Here is a 23109-nt window from a genome sequence, read left to right on the forward strand (position 1 = left end):
TACATTTTGGCAGAGACATTTATGCAAGGCTTAAAAAGGGTTGGATGAAGCAGATGCTTATAATATGCTTATAAATAAGGCAACAAGTGAAATATTCCACACTTCTCTTTTGTAAAGTAAATCTATAAAGCAGATATGAGCGTCTATGTCAACAATATGATTTGCCTCAGTGGCTGGACAGGACATGTTAAAAAACAAACCCCCCCTCAAAAAAATAAAAAACAAAACTGTGTTATTTGACTTCAGGGCCAGACCCTTTTATTGGGCTGTAAAGGTCCCCTAGAGGTACGCCAAAAAGTATCCGCTTCTCAGCTGTGGTCTGTAAGAGCCGTGGGGGTACTCAGTTGTAATCCATTTTTTTCACAATTTGTGGCTGTCATTACAATCTCAAACAAACAGAAGTGGTTTAAGGCTAAGGCCGTAGAGAAGTTATTGAGCTTATGAACCCGGAAAAACCCTTAAGTTAGCTGCAGTATTGTACTGTTTAAAGCGCAGGGTTTACAGCGTGGGTAATATGTAGCGGCTTATGGACCGAAAATTACGGTATTCATGATTTTAAAATATGTTACCTTGAATTTGTATGAATTATTAAAGAAATAATTATGACTATCGAAAAACGTGGCTACTACAGTCAGTAGGTTGAAGCTCGTTGAGAACCCTCGCTGTAGTGGCCTGTGTTGGCTACCAAATATGCACAATGCAACTGTGTTTTAATAGACAGCGAGAGAGGAACAGCCTGTGTTTTGTAACTGAGGCTAAAAAACAACGCATGTAAACCGTATTCATGTAAGAATACTCTAACATGGCTTTCAGCAGCAAAAAGGGATGAGCTCCACAATATTTCTTTGACGGTCGACATTGAAGAAAACAGTAATGTGGGTACAACCTGGTCCTGACCGTGGTTCCACTCGCAATTGTAGACAGCTATTGTCTCACAATTTAACACTGCAAAGATTCAAGCATAAGGGAGGGTAATGATGGAGGGGATTGGCCTCTGGCGACCCTCATTCAGAATCTCATTTTTACCGGCAGACTTTGTAAGGCTACAATGGATCAATCACAGTGGCCTGGCGAGATGATCTTTTCCCCATCAGTGAAGACTTTCTTCTCGTTGTTAGTGTTTGAGTACCTCCTCAGCTGACTGTGATGACATGCATGGCTTCTGTGTCAAGCCTGAAAAGGAAGGTGGGAGTACAAAAACAACAGGCCAAATGTAAAGCACAAGAGAATTGAATAATCTCCCAGATGCTTTCACTTGCTCTACAAAATAATGTTAAATGCTTCAAATAGAGGTCCGTCTGTATTCCATTTTTGAGGAATGAGTAGTAGCTCTGCCCTGGGTAACAGTGAGGGAAACTCATGAGGTTTTTATCTTTATCTTCTCAATTTTTGCGTTTTGTCAGAGGATGACAAAGCGCTCAACTGCCAGCCTGCAGGCTTACTTTTAAAGGAGTTGCAGCTGTGGGAGTAGTAGAAGAAGAGGTCACCCGGTCGGTCCAGTGCGATCGAATTGTTTTGAAATGCGGGTCCATAATAACCTGTATGAAAAAAAAAATTGTTTTCACACGTTATACAGTATATCTAACTGCAGCCATGGCAATGATTTCACTTGGTACCGAGAGACCGATTTTGCCTCAAATGGACTAATGAGCCATTGTGCTGTTTGAGCAGGGACACTCAGCATATGAGGTCAATGGAGAAGGGAGATAATGAGGATGACAGTGATGGGCTGCCTCTATTAGAGACTGTGTCACACTGCATGACGTTTCATTTCATCTGGCTACTAGTTGCACAACACGGTAAGCAGGAATCTTATCCCTCACTGTCACAGACAGTGTTGGGACTAACGCGTTACTTTGTAACGCGTTACTGTAACGCCGTTAGTTTCGGCGGTAACTAGTAATCTAACGCGTTATTTTTTATATTCAGTAACTCAGTTACCGTTACTACATGATGCGTTACTGCGTTATTTTACGTTATTTTTTATGTAGTATCGTCTAGAAACTGAAGATCTGAGTGTGTTTTGTGGCAGCGCTGCGGTGGAAAATAAAAGGCGTACGTGCTTTGTGTGGGTGGGGACGGGGGGGGGGGGGGGGGGGGGGGGTTGGGGGACTCCCATACCGTAGTTGAGGAGCGCAGGGGAGACGTTCCTTCGGGGCTAACAACCTTCACTTTACCCGGAAGTGGTCTTTACAGCTGAGGGTGAATGACGAGGCCGGCGGTTTGTTGCAACTTTGTGACTTTATTGGACGCAGCCATCCAGCAAGCTAGAGAGAGCACCTGCAAGCACTCACTGTCGCCGGTCCCTCACTTCTCTCGCCCACTCACTCACTGACGTCCCTCACCCACATGCTGTCATATCTTAAAGGGCCACACACACACACACGCACACACATAAACGCTACTATCATAACAACTAACAAGACATCAAGGCGAAGCCAAGAGTCGATTTTTTTAACAAGGAGAAATTCTCAATACTTTTCTTTTGTCGAGCACAAAGAAAATAACATTTTAGTTGAATGTAATTTGTGTCTTGGATCAAAGATCCTATCTACTTCAAGTTCAAGTTAAAGTGCCATTATGTTGCAGCTATTTAAAATAGTTTTGTCAATTTGTTCTGGCCAGAAACAAATTGGCCTTTGAAACATATCTTTGTCTTTGTGTGTTGTATGTAGAGCACATTGCTTAGCAGAGTTCAGTGATGCAAATGCATGTCAAGTTGATCAACAGATTGTATTATTCTCCAGTGCAATAACAGTACTGAAATGAAGGCTGAAGGGCATTAATGGGAGCTTTTAAAAAAGAAAAGAAAAAAAGAAGTAACTAAATAGTTACTTTTCAAAGTAACGCATTACTTTTTGGTGTAAGTAACTGAGTTAGTAACTGAGTTACTTTTGAAATGAAGTAACTAGTAACTATAACTCATTACTGGTTTTCAGTAACTAACCCAACACTGGTCACAGAGGCCTCAGACACTAAAGTAGGATCACATTGCAATTAAGTACACCGGACAAATAAATAAATAAATAATAATGAATCACATTTGGTCTGAAATACAAACTCTTCTTTGTTGAGCAAAAGGATAACAATAATGTTGTCATGATCCCATACATATTTCTGTGTTTTGTATCTCTTCCTGCCTTGGTGCCCCTATTTTGGGTCTATCTTGGCAGAAATGTGTGAGCATGACACAGGGCACATTACAATAAAACTGAAACTTGGATATAATTCTGAGTAGTCAGTGTAAAGCTTATCTAGTAATGTATATGGAACAATGTATAGCATGAGTTTATACCCTAAAATTGCAAGACCAGGACAGAAATTCAAACTTGATATTCCTCTTTGACATGATAGAAGAGGAAATAATCAAAATTGTGAAAACATGTTAATTCAAGACCTCAATTGACTCTAACGGAATTAATATGGAAACGGTCAAAAAGGTTATAAAAGTGATCTCAGAACCATTAATGTACTGAGAAAAACCTCTGACCCATGGGTGTGCTGTTGTAGTGTGTTAGTAACATTAGTCTGTGCATGTGTGTCCACCTCAAGTGCAGTCCCCAGCCAATGGTGTCTCCTTTAGTGTGTCATGTGCCTCCGTTGGCCTATTTGTCACATATCTTTTCACATGTGTGGTTTTCTTCTGAAATCTTGCTCCTGTTGGTGATTCAACAACAACCTGATTTACTGTCTTGCTCATAACTTTGTGTGGTTGAGCGGAAGAGTTAGTGCTGCATGGGATTCTGGGTATTTTTTGTGTTGTGTTTATGTTGTGTTACAGTGCAGATGTTCTCCAGAAATGTGTTTGTCATTCTTTTTTGGTGTGGGTTCAAAGTGTGGCGCATATTTGTAACGTAACAGTGTTAAAGTTGTTTTATACGGTATGGCTACCGTCAGTGTAAGCTGTGTGGCTGCTGACCTAGTACGCCTTACTGTCACTTACGTGAGCAAGCTGAAGCTGCATTCTACATGTGGTCGAGTAGGTACGCTGTCTGGGCAGACTGTAGAGGGCGCCAAAAGCAGTGCCAACACGCTCTGATACTCTAGAGTCTCCCGGAAATAATGAAAGGATTGGCAAGTATGACGCTATCAAGTGCCATTCATTCAAAACTCGCGGGCCGCACTAACATCAAATATCCATATTAAAGTGCGTGCCGGTGCGTGTGTCAGAGACCCCTGGTTAACATAGCACAAAGCAATTTAAGCTTTGTATGCGGTGTTTTTCATTTTGATTTTAAAAACATTTTTGGTGGCTCCCATTATTTTCTTTCATTTGTGAAACTTGCCAAAATGGCTCTTTGAGTGGTAAAGGTTGCCGACCCCTATCCTAGCAGATCTATGGCAACATCTTGCTAGGGACCATCTGGTAGACTTGTATGTCTTATTGGTTCTGGTGAGTCCGCTCTTGCTACAATTTGACATCAAAGACATGCCTTACAGTGTTTCTCGGCTGCCATTCCCAAGCTAGGCCACCAAACCTTGGTTCTGAGATGCTGCTTGTTCCCACAATTAGAAATGTCCTTCATGGGCCAGTGTACTCATTAACAATTAGTGCATAAGGTTTAAACTATCAAAACATCCACTTGTTATTGCATTATGTACCTCAATTAATTCTTGGTCAGTAGCAGAGGCTTCCTCTATGTCTCATGTAGTAAGTGTTTTTAGTGTGGCACTCATTGTCTAACATACTCCTTCGTCTGAGTTGTGTTTGTGTACTTCCCTTTTTGCTGTAACCCCCAGCAGCCGTGTCAATGGGTCTGCAGTGTTTTGTTTCCCAGGTATATAAACACATCATGTATATACAGAAATCATAGCGTTGCAGTCTCAGAACCCATCTCTCTATGGGTGCTCATGGTTTGGATCGAGGACCATGTATGACCTCTAATGACTTATGGTCAGTGACTAAATCAAACCTCCTACCATACACATAAGGATGAAGTCTCTCACAAGCCTATACTAGAGCTAAGCTCCACGCTCTGTCTGAGAGTTACTATGATCACAGTCTGTTAAGCTGCAACTCAAATAGCATACAGGTACCATCTTTCCCTGCTGGCCTTGCATCAGCACTGCTCCTACACTTACAGGACTCACATCTGCTATAACTTTGGTTGGGGCTTCCTTGTGTTGTAAAACCTATTATGAATGTGGAACTGAATCTTACGAGACCCAGAAAACATTTTTAGGTTCCCAGGCCTCGACTACAGCTCTCACTCTCTCCTCTGAACAGCACTTTATGAGCCTCTTTACTACAGCATGTAATCTCGTATCATGTGTCTTCTGGTCTTGTGTGAGTATTATCACATCATCCGATATGTTCTCAACATCTTCAATGCCAGCCAATGCATTGGCTACCTCATGCTGGTATTCATGACTGGCCGATGAGACACCAAAAATTAACCTTTTGTATTTGTATTGGCCATTATATACTGCAAAAGTGACTATTTCTCTTGACTCTGAGGTCAGTTCTAATTGATGGTATAGCCCCATTTGAGGTCTAGCTTGTTAAATATAGCTGAGCCTTTCAGGCCATTGGCCTTGCAAATTTTCTTCCACAGTATAAGGGTACCATTCCCTCACAATTGCTTCGTAGGCCCTTCTCATACCTGAACACATTTTAACATCTTTGTCAGGTTTTGGGATAATCACCACTCCGATTAGCCACGGGGTGGGGCCTTTGACACTTTCAATAATGTCTAGACCATTGGTTCTCAAACTTTTTCACCAAGTACCACCTCAGAAAACACTTGGCTCCTCAAGTACCACCATAATGATCAATATTAATATACAGTAGGCCTAAGAATTCATTCAGAACAAGGGAGAGGTTTTATTTAACAAATATATTTAATATTTTTAGCCATAGTAACATTACAGACAATACACAAACATAATCAACAATGATACTACACATGCAGTACATATTTAGAGACATTTTTTGGCATACCGCTAGATAGAGCCAATGTACTACTAGTGTTATATGTATCACAGTTTGAGAAATACTGGTCAAGATCAATCAATTCCATTTTATTTTATTTTCCACAGCCTCCCCGAGATTGTATGGTATCCGTCTTAACGGCTGGGCCACAGGCTTGACCTGTAGGTCAACGCAGAGTACAGGCTAACCTGCTTGGTGTTTAGTTGTCCTACACCCTTGAACACATCTGGATATACATGTAACTGCCCGAGGGTGTCTTTGATGTCTCTAAATAAATGATAAATGGGTTGTACTTGTATAGCGCTTTTCTACCTTCAAGGTACTCAAAGCACTTTGACAGTATTTCCACATTCATCCATTCACACACACATTCACACACTGATGGCGGGAGCTGCCATGCAAGGCGCTAACCAGCAGCCATCAGGAGCAAGGGTGAAGTGTCTTGCCCAAGGACACAACGGACGTGACTAGGATGGTAGAAGGTGGGGAATTTATACGTAAGTAGTAAAACCTTAAAGTCGCATCTTAAGTGCACAGGAAGCCAGTGCAGGTGAGCCAGTATAGGCGTAATATGATCAAACTTTCTTGTTTTTGTCAAAAGCCTTACAGCCGCATTTTGTACCAACTGTAATCTTTTAATGCTAGACATAGGGAGACCCGAAAATAATACGTTACAGTAATCGAGACGAGACGTAACGAACGCATGAATAATGATCTCAGCGTCGCTAGTGGACAAGATGGAACGAATTTTAGCGATATTACGGAGATGACAGAAGGCCGTTTTAGTAACACTCTTAATGTGTGACTCAAACGAGAGAGTTGGGTCGAAGATAATACCCAGATTCTTTACCGAGTCGCCTTGTGTAATTGTTTGGTTGTCAAATGTTAAGGTGGTATTATTAAATAGATGTTGGTGTCTAGCAGGACCGATAATCAGCATTTCCGTTTTCTTAGCGTTGAGTTGCAAAAAGTTAGCGGACATCCATTGTTTAATTTCATTAAGACACGCCTCCAGCTGACTACAATCCGGCGTGTTGGTCAGCTTTAGGGGCATGTAGAGTTGAGTGTCATCACCATAACAGTGAAAGCTAACACCGTACTTGCGTATGATGTCACCCAGCGGCAGCATGTAAATACTAAAGAGTGCAGGGCCAAGAACCGAACCCTGGGGAACTCCGCACGTTACCTTGACATAGTCCGAGGTCACATTGTTATGGGAGACGCACTGCATCCTGTCAGTAAGATAAGAGTTAAACCAAGACAAGGCTAAGTCTGACATACCAATACGTGTTTTGATACGCTCTAATAAAATATTATGATCGACGGTATCGAAAGCGGCGCTAAGATCAAGAAGCAGCAACATAGATGACGCATCAGAATCCATCGTTAGCAATAGATCATTAGTCATTTTTGCGAGGGCTGTCTCCGTAGAGTGATTTGCCCTGAAACCGGATTGAAAAGGTTCACAGAGATTGTTAGTCACTAAGTGTTCATTTAGCTGCTGTGCAACAATTTTTTCGAGAATTTTGGAAATAAACGGAAGGTAGTTTACCATGAGGTCAGGATCGAGGTTAGGTCTTTTGAGCAGAGGATGAATAACCGCTTTTTTGAATGCTAGGGGAACAGTGCCGGAGGAAAGTGATACGTTTATAATATTTAACACTGATGGACCTAATAATACAAACAGTTCCTTGATAAGTTTCCCAGGAAGTGGGTCAAGTAAACATGTTGTTTGTTTTATCCCACTTACACGCTGTAATAATTCCTCTGTTATTTCATCAAAAATAGAGAGACTATTTTGGAGGGCAGTGTCCGTCGTATATACAGTCGTATTTGTGTTAATAGAACCCAGTTGTAGCTGGGATGCGTTGTCTTTAATCTCCTTTCTAATGAGTTCAATTTTCTTATTAAATAAATTCATAAAATCATCTGCCGAGTGGGTGGAGCTACTGGGAGGAGTCCCTTGTTGGGTTAGCGATGCTACTGTACTAAACAGAAATTTAGGATCGTTTTTGTTGAGGCGGATGAGATTTGAGTAGTATTTAGCTTTAGCTAAGGTAAGCATGCGTTTATAAGTTATTAAACTATCACTCCATGCTTGATGGAAAACCTCAAGTTTAGTCGCGCGCCATTTGCGTTCCAGTTTTCTACATGATAATTTATGAGCTCTAATTTCTTCTGTAAACCATGGGGTGCGCCTTTTAGGAGCCCTTTTTTTATTTAGCGGTGCTATACTATCAATAATTTCGCGCAAGGCATCGTCAAAGTTGTTAGTGAGGTTATCAATAGAGCCGACATAATTTGGGAATGGTGCCATTACCGAAGGCAGTAGGTCAGCAAGAGTCATCGTTGTGGCAGCATTAATGTTGCGGCCGCTATAGCAGTTATTATTATTATTAGCTTGTTGACAATGAGTCAAAACTTCAAATTTTTTTAAGTTAATGATCGGACATTACTTTAGTATATGGAAGTATCATAACTTTGGAGGTGGTGACACCCCTGACAAGCACTAGATCTATTGTATTACCGTTGCGATGCGTGGGTTCATGTATTATTTGTGTAAGACCACAGCTATCAATTATGGTTTGGAGTGCCACGCACTGAGGGTCCGATGGGGTATTCATATGGATATTAAAGTCCCCCATTATGATTATATTGTCGGCGTGCGTCACTAGATCAGCAACGAACTCTGAGAATTCACTGATAAAGTCTGAATAGGGCCCAGGGGGGCGGTAGATAACAGCCAGGTCGAGAGGTAGCGGTGTGACAGACCTCATAGTAAGCACCTCAAACGATTTATATTTATTATTTAGGTTAGGGGTAAGGTTGAAATTTTCATTGTATATTAGTGCGACACCCCCTCCCCTTTTAAGAGGACGGGCAACATGCACATTCGTATAGTTAGGAGGAGATGCCTCATTGAGCGCAAAAAATTCGTCTGGTTTGAGCCAGGTTTCGCTAAAACCAATGACGTTAAGATTGTTGTCTCTAATGACGCCTTGGGAGACAATGATCTTATGTTTAAAAAGCCCATATTATAGGTATTGGGCTGTTTTGACGAGTTTTTGTTAAGATTATCCGTAGTGGCAATATTAACAATGTTGCGTTTATTATGCGTAGTGCACTTTAAATAGTTTCGACCATATCTAGGAATTGATATGACGGGAATTTTCCGATTGTTTGCTTGGTGCTGCAATAGACTGGACATATCATAATTTGCCACCTCAGTAGAATGCATGTCCACCTCTGACACAGACACAACAGAAAAAACATTATGTGAATTGTGTATTATTCTAAGAGAATTGCTATGCGTACATGGATTATCCAGCCTGGCGCTGGCTAGTTCTAGCTTAACTTAACTGACTCCTCACCCGGACTAACAGACATTGTAATTGCCTGTGACCGGGCTTGCTCTAGTGTAGTCAGTCAAGTGAGACTTAAATAGTAGTCTATGTTTCTAGACAGGATGATGGCGCCTTCCTGGTTAGGGTGAAGGCCGTCTCTCATCAGCAAGCCTGGTTTGCCCCAGAAAGAGGGCCAGTTATCAATAAACGTTAGTTCCTGTTGATAGCCAGCCACTTGTTAAGCGAGACTAATCTGCTATATCTCTCATCATTGCCTCTCGCAGGCAGGGGGCCAGAGACAATTACTCGATGCCTGAACATCTTTCTGGCGAGATCACAAGTCCTGGCTATGTTTCTCTTTGTAATCTCTGACTGTCTCATTCTAGTGTCATTGGAGCCAACGTGTACAACTATATTCGCATAATTAGTGGTGCGATTAGCCTGTCGTACGTGTTTACTAGGCCTGTTGCGAGTTAGCTCCCTAAGATTAGCTTCAATGTCAGGTGCTCTGGCCCCGGGGATACACTTTACTGTGGCTGGTTTGCTAAGCTTTATGTTTCGGGTGATGGAGTCCCCTATGACTAAGGTGTGGTGCCCGGTAGACTGGGGTGTAGGACTAGCTAAAGAACTAAATCTATTATGCGTCTCAACCGGTACACCGTAGCTTGTAGGCCGCTTAGGACTGCTACAAGCTGGGCTAGTTAGCTCGCTACAGCGAACGCTAGCAGATGTGTCCGCAACATCTAAAGTTACGACATTACTCTGCTCTAACTGGCGGACACGGCCCTCTAGCAGAGCCAACCCCTCCGTGAGTATGGTGCAAGACGCGCAGGAAGCCATTACTCACAGTGTTTTCTGTCACCGAGTGAAGTTCCTGCTGTCCTCAGGGAAGTGGTCGCGGTCTGCGGGAGTAGCTTCCTACTTACCTTCTGACCGGCGCTGCCTTTCTACGCACTAGCTTAGCAGCTAGCTAGCTGAGGAAAGGGTGGTGGGACAGAGATCGGGTGATTTGCAAGTTAATTAGTACCACTAAATATGTTTGAGAAGTGATAAAGAAAGCTGTAGAACAATTAAAAGCACACAGATAGAGCGATACTTAGCCTTTTTTGCAACAGCGAACAGACGGCGAGCAGTCACGCACGGTGAACCGGAACCGGAAGTCCAAATCCAAGTACTAAAATCAAACATTTCCTTAATTGCTAGTGGCTCGCTGGATGGGTATGGAAATAAATTCATCTGCCCTTTTGGGTTATAAGACTTGCTTTTTATCTTTTCTGCTTTCAGCTTTTCCCATACGTTTGCTCCCATGACATTGCACTTGGTGCCTGTGTCAACCAACATTTCTTTCTGGGGGCGGTATGGCGTAGTGGGTAGAGCGGCCGTGCCAGAAACCTGAGGGTTGCAGGTTCGCTCCCTGCCTCTTGACATCCAAATCGCTGCCGTTGTGTCCTTGGGCAGGACACTTCACCCTTGCCCCCGGTGTCACTCACACTGGTGAATGAATGATAGGTAGTGGTCGGAGGGGCCGTAGGCGCAAACTGGCAGCCTTGCTTCCGTCAGTCTACCCCAGGGCAACTGTGGCTACAAATGTAGCTTACCACTACCAGGTGTGAATGAATGATGCGTTCCCACTTCTCTGTGAACGCTTTTAGTATCTAATAATAGAAAAGCGCGAAATAAAATCTAATCCATTATTATTATTGTTATATTTACTCCCCCCACACAAAATGTATACTTGTCTGAAATGTCATCCTCTTTCGTGTTAAATGCAAACTCACTCTCGTGTTCATGTTCCACTTCTACAGTGTTCACATTTTTAATCTTCGTTAACCTCGAATGGCACATCTTGGGGTAGTGATCCCTCCCCTGTGTGGGACATTTAGGATCCTTTGCCATGAGATCAGCATATCAACACCTGAAACACTTCTTCTCCGATGTGGTGCCTTCTTTTTTTTGGATACTGAGTCTTTCCCTCCTTTTGCGCGGCACAATGTACAGTCAACATGTCCCTCGTTCTTTCGGTTAGGGAGTCTTGGTGGCCATCTGTTCCTCAATTCTCTCACATTGTGAGGATGATTCCAAAGTGTCAGTGTATGACGTTCCTCCAGCAATTTTCTACGCATGTACACCGACGTACATTTACTCAGGATAGCGTCTCTAATATGATGATTGTCAGTGTCGACTGGAAAAGCACAGTCTCTCGCAGTGCGTCACAACTGTTGTACAGTCTAACCTGGTTCCTGGCGCAACTTGTGAAATTTCTGGCGGTCAAACGCTGTGTTGATTTGAGGCAGAAAGTATGTGTTCAGCACTGTTCTGCCTTTGGGTAGTCCTTCGCATCCTGTCCGGCAGAGTTGACAACACATCCTGGGTGTCTGGTCCTGCTAGGTGCAAAAGTAGAGCTTGCCTTGTCTGCTTCTCCACATTTGTGGCATCAGCATCAATTACTGGTCATTTTCCATCTGCAAATAATTAAAACAATGTGAGCCATTGTGTCCACCTAGGTCCGAGTGTGGCTGGATCTGTGTAGCACGTGAACAGCTGAATTCCTGACTTCTCCATGTTGCTTATTTATATCTTTCTAACGTTCAACAACCAGTTTTCACTGCTCCTCTCTCAACTTCTTGGTCGCAATAACATAACATGTGACATCACATCCTGTGTTCCGTACAATTGAGTTCCCTTCATACTGGTACCTCCATGTGACCTGAGTAACCAATACGTTACATATATATTCAAAACTTCCACTTGGACATCTGATATATTCTAAGAGAAGCATGGTATGGTTAGTATGTCTGCCCTACAGTCTGGTTTTGAACCTAAGTTGGAACGTCTCTGTGCTTGCATGTACTGTGGCTTACTCTCTTATCCTAAAAATATGCATGTTGAGCTAATTATAGACTCTAAAGTTAAATTAAAGTTAAAGTACCAATGATTGTCACACACACTAGGTGTGGTGAAATTTGTCCTCTGCATTTGACCCATCCCCTTGTTCAACCCCTGGGAGGTAAGGGGAGCAGTGAGCAGCAGCGTTGGCCGCGCCCGGGAATCATTTTGGTGAATTAACCCCCAAATACAACCCTTGATGCTGAGTGCCAAGCAGGGAGGTAATGGGTCCCATTTGTATAGTCTTTGTATGACTCTGGTTTGAACTCACGACCTACCGATCTCAGGGCGGACTGAGCAGGTCAATATTCCATAGGTGTGAATGAGTGTGGATAGTTTTTTATCGACTCGTTCAGGGTGTACCCCGCCTCTACCTCGAATTCAGCTGAGAAATGCTCCAGCTCATTTATGACCCTCAGAAAGATAAGTAGTAAAACAATGCTTGAATATATTTAGTATGCTCCAAAATGCAATTGTGTAAACAACACGTACATAAAATAAACATTTCTGGGACTGATAATGAATTCATGTTCTAGCTAAATGGAAATCTGTTTCTGTGAGCAGTTTTTTTGCACATGAGTGGCTTTGTATTTAGCAACAAAGTGTTTCATCAGGAGTGTGCATGTCGGAGGAAGAGACTTCAGCGTCAGCCACATCCACTTTGAGCAGAAGTAGAAGTAATCAGATAAGACAGTTAATGACATCACATTGAATGGATGGGATGGAAACCACATGAGAAGCCAATTTTGTCTGATAACATTTTTACATCTTGTCACTATTAAAACAAACATGCAACTGCATTGTAAGTTAAGTTAAAGTTAAAGTACCAATGATTGTCACACACACACTAGGTGTGGTGAAATTTGTCCTCTGCATTTGACCCATCCCCTTGTTCACCCCCTGGGAGGTGAGGGAAGCAGTGGGCAGCAGCGGTGGCCGCGCCCGGGAATCCATTTTGGTGATTAAACCCCCAATTCCAACCTTTGATGCTGAGTGCCAAGCAGGGAGGTAATGGGTCCAATTTTATAGTCTTTGGTATGACTCGGCCGGGGTTTGAACTCACAACCTACCGATCTCAGGGCGCTGTTGTGAGAATAGCGTATGTGTGTGTGGGCTCCTTTAAGAATGGCAGTGTGTGGGGTGAGTGACGTGAGTAAGTGAGAGGGCAAGTAAGGAGAGGTAGCGGTCGCATGTGCAGGAGTGTTAATAGCATGGGGGATGTCCGGTTGTACTGCAAATGTTGTCCCACACTTTCACAGAAAAGCAAGAACCTGTGGAAAAAAGAGAAATTAAACTTTTGACCAGCAAAGTAGAACAAGCACAGGTAAAAACCCTGCATCACTCATTGTTCTTCCCATTTAAGTACCAACACTTCAGCACCTAAGTACAGGAAGACGATTATTTAATCATCATCTGGGTTATTCAGTTGTGTTCCCAGTTTTGCAGAAATTACCAAAAGGTGCCTATTATATTTTTGGCCACATAATTAAACTGCAATAATCTACTATCGTCTATCTCAGGAAGTTGGTGAGTAGGGTGAAACAAACATGTGCAGTAGAAATATGTGCTTATAGCTAAGTGAGGACTCGAGTTAATGTTTACATACACTTTACGGTCAATTAATCAATCAATCAATCAAAGAGTATTTATGTAGCCCTTAGTCACAGGTGCCTCGAAGGGCTGCACAAACCACATTGACATCATTGGTTTAAACCCACATCCTTTGTGACCGGCTGCAATGGATGCCAAGTGGATACAGGTATTGATAATGTGAGAGTCCAGTACATGGGGGCTAGCAGATGATTGTAGGAGGTCTCCATTCAAGTCATAGAGGAGTGGTCTGCACTAAGGCATGAATTAGAACAGCTAGCACATTCTCCAGACAGGTATCTATTCAGGGATTATCTGTGGCCTTCCGGTAACCTCTCATTGCCGGAGACAGGGGGAAAAAATTGAAACAGCAAAAATACAATATTATTGGTGGATGTTTTTGATGCCAATATTCATATTTTTGTACACCTGTATTGTTTTAGTATGTTTCAAAGGTTTTTATGATTGTGTCTCTTTTTTACGGTTTCGCTTATTTTTTTTACGGTTTCAAAATAATGGCAGTGTTTTAGCATGAGGGGCGGGTGCCTGTGGGCGGGGTTTATAACTATTTTACCTGGAAGCAGTTTTATTGGACCGGAAAAACACCGTAGAAGAAGAAAGGAGGACCGATGGCGTCTAAATCAAGTGTACAAGTTATATGAGATCTTCGTGTTAACCTAGCCATACTTTGAGGATGTAGCATTAGCTGTACTGAAATTGGTTATGCATTTTTTTATTATTATTTGTCTCGTTATAGCCGTGATATTTGGCGAAACTCTGTACGGAACAATATTTCCACGCAGAGAGAAAATAACGACTTTAAAATGTAAGTGTAGCTGTATTTATTCATATAGGACATTTAACACCAGACAAAGCTTGTGTTAAAACATGAGATTTCAACTATCGTAATGTTGAGCAACCTCAGAAACGTCACTTCCTGTCAATGAGAAAGGACGCAAAAAAAAAAGTCTCCGCTTCTGCTACCGGAGTTTTTGTTAAATCTGAAGATTTTGACCACTGATTTGCGATCACAGCCACAGGAGAGTCACCTGGCATCTTCGATCTGATTTTGGCCAGTTGAGAGGCACTGATACGCTGAAATAAGGCGAGTTTGAAGAGTCGTTAGCCTCAAACCAACGGCGCCTTGCTGCAGTTCAAAGCGGTTGCCTAGCAACCAAAAGCTACGGCGAGTTTACAGCTGTTTTAAAGTGATTCCGACGTCGCAGAGTGATAAGTTGACAGGCTGACACCTCAAATTGATATTTGAACGGCGCAAGGTACGAAATTGTTGTAAAAACAAGTTAAAAGTGCTGCAAGTCGCTAAAGAAGTAACTGCCGTTAAGACACAAGAGGCACTGACGTCAGCGACTGCCGCGATGCGAAAAGCTAAAGGAAAGACTGACACCCCGAAACGTTCGGGGTCAGCTGATACAGAACACAACTGGGAACAATATTTGAGGCTGGACACAGGACATGATGGGAATCAAGAGGCAATACTACAAAAACTTAACAAAATGAAAGAAGAATTTAAAGAATGGAAAGAAGAAATGAAAGAATGGAGAAAAAACGAAAGAAGATATTAATGAAATGAAAGAAGAAATGAAAGAAATGAAAAAAGAGCTGAGAAAAGCAACAACAGAACACAAACAAGATGTGAAAAGTTTGCAGCAAAATATAGAAAATATGCAAACTCAGAACAACCCCAGAAATAATGAAGACACTGAAATGAGCAAACAAATGAAGATCCTTCAAGAAGACAACAACATGCTGAGGAATATCATAGACGAAATGGATCAGGATAAACGAACAAATGATATCATCGTGACAGGGCACCGAATTAAACCAAGATCCTATGCGAAAGCTGTGAATAATGAAAGTGAACCAGATGAAATGGATATGGTCTCAGCCGAACAGCAAGTGGTCAACTTTCTGCAATCAAAGGAAATTGAAATTGACATTAATACCATCGAAACATGCATCCCACTGAACGGAAGAAACAACAATGCCACTCCAGTCGTGCTCGTTTAACTCGTAAACAGAAAATCCAAAATGGCATTGCTGAGACAGGGAAAGAAGCTGAAGGGACCAAATGTGTACATGAATGAGCATCTCCCAAAACGTAATGCTGGAATCGCCAAGAAAGCACGCGACTTGAGGAAGCAGGGAAAAATCCAGGGAACTTGGAGCGCCAACTGTAAAATCTACATCAAGCTGAATGGAAGTCCAGAAGCAAGAGTAATTGTTGTCCATGACATCAAGGACCTGGACAATTTTTAAAGTTTACACAGCTACCACAACAACGATGTCAATGGACTCTGACAGAAAACATAAATAAATAAAAATAGAATACTCGAAGAGAACCAATATGGATACAGAGCTAATGTTTCAACTTCAATGGCTTTAATTGAAATTACAGAAGAAATTACCAATGCAATAGATAGTAAAAAATGTGCGGCAGCAGTGTTTATGGATCTAACTAAAGCATTTGACACTATTAATCACAATATTTTAATCAAAAAACTAGAACGATATGGCATCAGAGGGTTAGTCTTAAACTGGATAGTTATCTAACAAACAGGAAACAATACGTGAAGCTAGGCGAACACACGTCTACAACGCTAAATATATCCTGTGGTGTACCTCAGGGATCAATACTAGGACCTAAATTATTCAATCTCTATATAAATGACATTTGTAAAGTTACAAAAGATTTAAAGTTAGTATTATTTGCGGATGATACAACAGCGTTTTGTTCAGGAGAGAACACACAGGAGATAATACAAATAATAACAGAAGAAATTAACAAATTAAAAAGATGGTTTGACAAAAACAGACTATCGTTGAATCTCAGTAAAACTAAGATCATGCTATTTGGTAACAGTAGAAGGGAAAGTCAAACACAAATACAAATAGATGGAGTAGAAATTGAAAGAGTAAATGAAACCAAATTTCTAGTTATAATGATTGATGATAAATTGAACTGGAAATCTCATGTAAAAAATATACAACATAAAGTAGCGAGAAATACATCAATAATGAATAAAGCAAAACATGTTCTAGACCAAAAATCACTTCATATTCTCTACTGCTCGCTAGTGTTATCATATCTGAGTTACTGTGTAGAAATATGGGGAAATAACTACAAAAGTACACTTCATTCACTAACGGTGTTACAAAAAAGACCAGTTAGAATAATACATAATGTTGGATATAGAGAACATACAAACCCTTTATTTATTGAATCAAAAATACTGAAATTTCATGACATAGTGAATTTGCAAACAGCTAAAATTATGCACAAAGCAAACTATAACCTGCTACCCAAGAATATACAACAATTCTTCTCAAAAAAAAGAGAATCTTAGAGTAAAACGTAATTTAAAACATTTGTATGCACGTACAACACTTAAGACCTTCAGTATATCAGTATGTGGAATTAAATTATGGAATGGATTAAGCAAAGCAATCAAACAATGTACTAATATGATCCACTTCAAGAAACTTTTCAAACTTAAAGTGTTTACAAAGTACAAAGAAGAAGAACCATGACAAACATTTTCAATTTATTTCATCCATCCATTCATTCTTAAAGTAATCTTACTTATCTCATCGTATGAAATATGACTTACTTCACCAATTATTATTATTAAATTATTACTATTATTTATTTTATTGTGATTACTTATGGAGTTTATTGTGAATAAATTGTGAACAAGAAGTGAACAAAAAGTTTTAGCAACTGTTATGTAAAGAAAAGGGGTAGGATTAAATAAGCTCTGCTTCTTCCTACTCCTTTTCGAACATGTTGAAAAGAGAAACTGGAAATTGTGATGTATCATGTTGTATGCTTGCATGTTCGAAATAAACTCAAACTCAACTCAACTTCTGGCGGTTCTTCCTCTTGTTCTCCCCGGGAGGGAGCCTTGTATCCAGGTTGTGGAGACAACTTCAAGCACAGAACTTTTTTCAGTGTTTGGAAGTAAAACCTTACATCTGGTGTATCTTTTTCTTTCTATGTTTAAATAGGTGGACTCATGTCTTATCGTGTGTCTGATTGTATTGGATTGTCAAGTATTATTTTGACTTGTATAAACAATGTGATGAAACTACCGATATTTTGATTAATTGCGAACAATACAAAATAGTAGGATACATTCAGTTATCCTGAAGGACATACCACATAATACTTGCATGTACGTTTGAAAGTATAACCTACAACATATTTTTAAAACATCAACTGCTATAACGTAGAGCTGAAGGATTATTTCAAATTGATTTTAAAAATTTTTTAAATTTTAAAAATTAAACAATCATAATAAATCCTCTATAAACTGTATCATAACTAATCAATATGAGTAATTGCCTTTAAATTATTTTATTTGCTTTGTAAAGAGAATTTATACAGTCATACATTAAACATTTATTAAATGACATAAATATATCTTAAAAATCTTTCAGTGCTGAAATCAACTGTATATATAAAACCAATTCACCAGAGTGCTTTACAAAATAGTCGGAGTAATAAAAGTAGGTCACTTTACAAATACAAGAGTTCTGTCTAAGCAGGAGATGAATCTGTCGACAGCAACACAGACAGGCCTACTCAAGATAAATGTAAAAAACAACTTTTGTTTCATAATTTCATGTATTGAAGCTTTTTTAAAGTTAATTTAGACGCCCTCAGTCCTTTTCTTCTTTTTTACTTGCGTGCCCAAGTCCTGTAAAACGGCTTCCGGGTAAACTTGTTGTTAGCCCCGCCCACTAGCACTCGACCCTCACGCCAAAACACTGCCTTTAGTTTAAAACCGTAAAAAAAAAAGCAAAACTGAAAAAAAAAGAAATGAAACCATACAAAAGCGAAGCGATCATAAAAACCTTTGAAACACACAAAAACAATAAAAGTGTACACAAGTATGAATATTGGCATCGTAAACATCCCACAAAAATAATGTATTTTTTCAACATTTGTGTTCATTTGTTCCCAAAACTTGTTTCGGGTCCAATACAAATGTTTCTAAAGTGCCAATTTTTATTTCGATACCAAATCTTACAGGCAGTGTTCCGGCTTCATACTAAACTGTTTAATATTTTATACGTAAGTATTAAAACCTTAAAGTCGCATCTTAAGTGAACAGGAAGCCAGTGTAGGTGAGCCAGTATAGGTGAAATATGATCAAACTTTCTTGTTCTTGTCAACCGCAGCCGCATTTTGTACCAACTGTAACCTTTTAATTCAAAATTATACATTACAGTAATTGAGACGAGACGTAACAAACGCATGAATAATGATCTCAGTGTCACTGATGGACAAAATAAAGATGAAACAAGGCTGTTTTAGTAACACTCTTAATGTACAGCAGAAATGAGAGTTTGGTCGAAGATAATACAGAGATTCTTCACCGAGTCGCTTTGTACGATTGTTTTGTTAGCAAATTTCAAAGTGGTATCCTCAAACAAGTGCCTGAATCTAGCAGAACCGATAACCAACATATCCGTTTTCTTAGCATTAAGATGCAAAAAGTTGCCGGACTTCCATTGTTTAATTTCATCAAGACACAACTACAATCTAGCATGTTCAGTTTTAGGGGAAACGTAAAGTTGCCTGACATCAGTATAACAGTAAAAACTACCACCGTATTTGCGTATGATATCGCCTAGCGGCAGCATTTCAATCATAGAGAGAGCAGAACCAAACACTGAATGCTGTTGAACTCTGCAGTTACCTTAACATACTCTGAGGTCACATTGTTATTGGACACATTGTTTTTCAACGTTTTTGGAGCCAAGGCACATTTTTGTTCATTGAAAAAATGCAGAGGCACACCACCAGCAAAACACATAGTCAGTAGTTGATATTGACAGTAAAAATTGTTGGATATGAATTCAAACCATAACCCATTACGCATCACTATAGCTCTTGTCTCAAAGTAAGTGTCGCGGCCTGTCACATCACGCCGTGACTTATTTGGAGTTTTTTGGTGTTTTCCTGTGTGTAGTGTCTCGTGCTCCTATTTTGGTGGCTTTTCCTGTTTTGTTGGTATTTTCCTGTAGCAGTTTCATGTCTTCCTTTGAGCGCTATTCCCCGCACCTGCTTTGTTTTAGCAATCAAGACTATTTCACGGAGGTGTGGACTTGAGTCACATGACTTGGACTCGAGTCAGACTCAAGTCATGAATTTGATGACTTTAGACTCGACTTGACAAAATGTAAAGAGACTTGCAACTCGACTTAGACTTTAACATCAATGACTTGTGACTTCACTTGGACTTGAGCCTTTTGACTTGACATGACTTGCTACTTTCCCCAAAACTCAAAGATTAAAAATTTATTCAGAAACGCTCCGTATCTTTCATTTTGTACGTGTCTGTCTATCAGCGTGTGTGCTGCCTTCAGTGTGTGTGCTCTCAGTACAACAGCCAATCAAATTAGATCTATGTTGTTTTCATCCCACAGCCTTCATCCAATCAAATTGCAGGACAACCACCAAACAAGAGTTGTCAAACAATGTGCCAGTGAGAAAAAATTATATCAAAGTTGGTTTCGTCCGGGTATAAAAACTACGACTTGGTCAACAAAAAACTAATTGCAGTATGCTAAACATGCAGTTCGAATATTACAGATGGAGACGCAACAACTTCCAACTTCGTTCGACATTTGAAGATGCACAAAGAAGGGTAAGTTTTGAATGTAAGATAACGTTTATTGGCTAAGTAACGTGACTTTTATTTGCTGTGTAGTTAAATCAGTGAGGCTGTAAACTCACTGCTAGCGTTATAACTATAGACATCTTATAAGTAGACGCAGCATCGAGCGCTACTGCTTACTGGCGCTGACGAGACGCGGGGCCGCCATCTTGGAGTGGGGATCAGTGCAATTCATTTGGCAGGAGCAATGAACTGTCAGCGCAATTTAATTCAGCTTACCTCACTGAATACCACTAATTTTCACACGCTTTTTTGTCATACGTGTAGCTATGATAAAGGACACATGTTTTATTATTCATAGTTTGCTTAACAGTGATAGAATATTCTTATATGCTATAAATGACCAGACGTCCGAGATCAAAACTGGGAATATATTCCCAGAGAAGGGGGAAAAAAACTTTCAGCTATTTTTAAGTTGAAGAAACAATATGATTAGGTTATATATACATGCATATATCCTATATAAACAATCTATGAATACATTAGATATCTACATATCTTACAGACGTATCTCTGTTGCTGCAGCAGCAGAGAGTTTATTCTGTCTTGACACTTTGTATTGATATATATTGTGGTACCTGATTCTCACCAAGACATAAGATTGGTTTTGCAGCAAGCAGAAAAGGGCATTTATTGCACAAGTCTTTTTAGGAAGGGCGGGGTGTGGAAGTAGCAAACTTAAAGTGTCCATTAATAAACATAAATATCTCCCATCTGGAACTCTGTCCTTCACACAGCACACTTCTTTAAAGGTCAAAGGTCATTGCTAGTGATGGGTCCGGCAACACCGATGCATGGGCGCATGCGTCGAGCTCATAGAGCGATACCCTGTGTCGGTGCGCGTATCGCTTTTAGAAAGTCACGTGACCGAACACGAGCTGTTTTGGTCACGTGACCGCTCATGAGCTGTTCTGGTCACGTGACCGCTCATGAACTGTATCGCACTGACGCCTGCGCGCCAAACTGTGTTTATTAGGAAGCGGCGCAATGCGTGTTGTTGACGAACACCATTAGGGCCGCTTGTTGTCACTGTCACTCAAAGTTGCATTTATGTGTTTATTTTGTTTAGAATTCAGATGGGTTTGATTTGGTGCGCGGCATATATTGGCTGTGCGGCGCACGGTGTGCGCGGAGGACGCTTGAGCACTGCGCAATTGCGCAGGCGCGCACCTTAGAGGGAATGTTGCTCACAGGGCACAGAGGAGGCGTCAGTGCGATACAGTTCGCGTATCGGTCACGTGACCAAAGCAGCTCATGATCGGTCACGTGACTTTCTAAAAGCGGTACGCGCACCGACACAGGGTTTCGCTCTATGAGCTCGACGCATGCGCCGATGCATCTGTGTTGCAGGACCCATCACTACTTTTACTAGAGAAGGTACAGGAATGACGGCATGGCGAAGTTGGTAGCGTGGCCGTGCCAGCAATCGGTTACTGGGGTTCAATCCCCACCTTCTACCATCCTAGTCATGATACATGCTCACATTATTTGACTGTATCTAAAAAAGATAAAAATATATTTTTATTTAAATGAAGATATGAAATAATCCTAAATGAAATACAATGACTTGGTTTATATTATTGTATATACTAGGTCATCAAATCAGTGTCAGTTGAGTCGGTCCATAGGTTGCCTGTAGGGATTTTTAATGTCCAGCAGATGTCAGTATTTAGTGACACAGTATCGACACAGTATCAATACAGTTTTGCAATGTGTCGAAACGCTTCATGAGGCCTCATCAACCCATCACTAGTCATTGCCTATAAAACAATAGAAACACCACATAGGTAAAACATTTCACTAATAATGTCCTTAGTGGTGAAATGGTGGATGTCTCACTTACCGCCTGATGCACCTGCCTTGACACAGAGGAGAGCCAGACTTGAATGAGGCAGAGTTAAGAAGGGTTTGTCGCTGGGCCCCACCTGGCCGCACAGCTGGTGACACTTCAGGCTGATTGAGTAGGTACAGGGGAATGTACCGCCCCTCGATGATGCGGCCAAGGCTGGGGCGTTGTCTTCTGTGTTCCACTCTGCCTCCATTCCCTGGCTCCTCCCCTGTGAGGTGCCTACCTGTCAGGCGGTGCTTAAGTGACACTCCACAATATATATATATATATATTTTTTTGTCCTGTCCAGCTTCTCAGGCAAATCATATTGTTGATGTAGATGCTCATATTGGCTGTTCAGATTTACTTTACAAAAGAGAAGTGTAGGATACTTCTCTTGTTGCCTTATTTGTATTTGACTTTATTAAATGTATTTATATTATCATTTAATGCAGCCGGGCCGTAGCAGGAGGGGATAGAAAGAGAAAAAAAGGAAGACAGAGGGGGGAATTGTGGGGACGAGAGGGGGATTAGACAGAGAGACAAAAACAACAACAGCAAACACAACAATAACAACAACAATACAGCAACATCAGCAAATACGATATGTACAAATATGATGGTAAAAGTGATAGCAAAAAAGCAGTTAGCGAAATAAATAATAATACATAAATGACAATGTATTGATATTTTGTATTACATTCTTCCCTTAAATGATCACGTTTACAGTGATTGTTTTAAATTTATTTTTTATGTATGTCACTTTGGATAAAAGCGTCTGCCAAATACTTGAACATAAACATATATAAACACCTGAAAGTCTTT

The 23109-nt window shown here is 40.7% G+C and overlaps 1 long non-coding RNA gene across 1 annotated transcript; it reads right to left on the reverse strand.

The window, feature by feature from the left end:
* Positions 1–2: 2 nt before the first annotated feature.
* Positions 3–22322, reverse strand: LOC133653066 (uncharacterized). The gene is made up of 3 exons (XR_009826647.1): positions 22300–22322; positions 1443–1538; positions 3–1173 (listed from the first exon to the last, which is right to left on the reverse strand). It is a non-coding gene; the product is annotated as an uncharacterized LOC133653066 (long non-coding RNA).
* Positions 22323–23109: the final 787 nt, after the last annotated feature.

The sequence above is a fragment of the Entelurus aequoreus genome, linkage group LG07 (assembly GCF_033978785.1).
Source record: "Entelurus aequoreus isolate RoL-2023_Sb linkage group LG07, RoL_Eaeq_v1.1, whole genome shotgun sequence".
NCBI lineage: Eukaryota > Metazoa > Chordata > Actinopteri > Syngnathiformes > Syngnathidae > Entelurus > Entelurus aequoreus.